Here is a 1940-nt window from a genome sequence, read left to right as displayed (position 1 = left end):
CACAACGCACTGGATAGCTGGCCAATCACAGCACACCTCACTTTTCAGACCGATGAGCTTTGTAAAAATCAGTATAGTATGTGGAAAATAATGTTTTGTTTTTTTTTTACTTTAAACCGCATAAACACATTTCATTACACCAAATACACAAGATAATGCTCTTTTTAGCAGCATCATATGACCCCTTTAAACCCAAGGACCAGGTATGATGAATGAAGACCAGGAGTCAGAGATGAAGTCAATTGAAGAAAAATTTACTGAAGAAAATAGTTTGCAGTTTCATCAGCAGAAGCCAGCTTCAATACTCTCAAGGAGTTCGTAGGCCGCTCTGCATACATGCTCAAGACACCACCAATTATACTCTTAACAGAGATCACTAATTACATCAAAGCATAGGTAGGAAGAATTCTGACATAGATAAACTCACAAACAGTGTCTCCATTTAAGAGCTCAGTAAGGGCCTCATTTCACCAAAGAGAACTGCTGTTTGCTGTTGATCCGCAGTTTAACTTGAAATCCAGGGCAGGCACTTTTCCAAACTGCACCCGCTTACCTCCTGCCTCCTGCAACTACAAATAACATACCAAAGGTAACAATCAGTACGTTTACATGGACAATATTATTTCAATATTAACACGATTAAAACAATACTCTGATTAAAGGGTCATGAAACCCCAGACTACTTTTTCTGATATTTTAGCAGAGGTGTTATGTTAGCATCCGATAATTTTAACTGTCGGAGAAAACTGGTTAATTTTAAGCTTTTTTGTGCTATTTTCATCTTCCGGGTTTAAAATCTACATTGTGTTGATGTCACAATGTGTGACGTGGCAATGGACTATAGTACATCGATGACACGTCTGTAAGATCTAAAAATGCATTTAATGACCCCTTTAATACGCACTGTATTAACAAGTTATTCAGACATATGTAAGACAACATAGAAAACATACATTTGGGCTTAATAGGGTCACTACCAACCTGTACTGTTATTTTGTCAATTAAACACAAAAGTAGAAATTGAGGAATCTTAATGTTATTTATATTCTTCACAATTACAGTAAGCATATTGACTATTTCAGCACAAGTGGAGCCAGGTATCATGCAAGCACAGAAATGTTAAGACTGATGAGTAGGATGAGAGAAAACGTCTCAGGTTACTTATGTAACCATGGTTCCCTGAGTAGGGAACGAGACACTGCGTCCTCTAGGGGTCGCTATGGGGAACGCCTCGTCGTGACCAGTGTCTGAAGCATACATTGAAAAAACACCAACTCGTTGGCCGGCGACAGCCATGACGTCACTACCGGTGCGACTATAGTATAAATAGGCGCCGGGAGCACACATCATTCACTTCTTCGTCTAGCTTGACATGTCTACTTTTAAACGAAGTAAGTCATGACGAAAACAAATATTATGTGACAAAGTAATCAGTATGAAACCAACGCGATGTCAAGTCTTGGCAGTCGCCTTCATTATCGCTAATGTGACCACGCCCACGGGCCGATCGCGCTTTTGATATTACAATCATCCACGTGAGATGCGCGCATGTAAACGCCCACATCACAGCAAACAAAGCAACGAGACATTTCCTCAAGTTCACCTCGGCTACTTCGCTTCTGGAAGAAGAAGCGCTGAGAGGAATAAGCTTTGGATTTTCCTCAGAAGAACGCGCCGGCGTGATATTCAGTGGAGGATATAGTAAGTCTTTTTTTATTTGCCTACTTGCATTAGTTGCTACTGTGTTACTGAGACATAACTTGTACATATTTTACTAGTTACTTTTTCCAAACCATGATTCCTGACTAAATGTATAATCAAGTGAAACATTATGAAGATTCATTCACTGCATATATGTCTCACAACGCCAGGAAGTTTTTTTTATGTTCTATAAAATAGACAGCAACGATATAAAAGTAATGTGAGTTATAATGTTAATA

The sequence above is a fragment of the Sinocyclocheilus anshuiensis genome, unplaced genomic scaffold (genome assembly GCF_001515605.1).
Source record: "Sinocyclocheilus anshuiensis isolate Anshui unplaced genomic scaffold, SAMN03320099.WGS_v1.1 scaffold1041, whole genome shotgun sequence".
Taxonomy (NCBI): Eukaryota; Metazoa; Chordata; class Actinopteri; order Cypriniformes; family Cyprinidae; genus Sinocyclocheilus; species Sinocyclocheilus anshuiensis.
Note: the sequence above shows the minus strand (reverse complement) of the source record.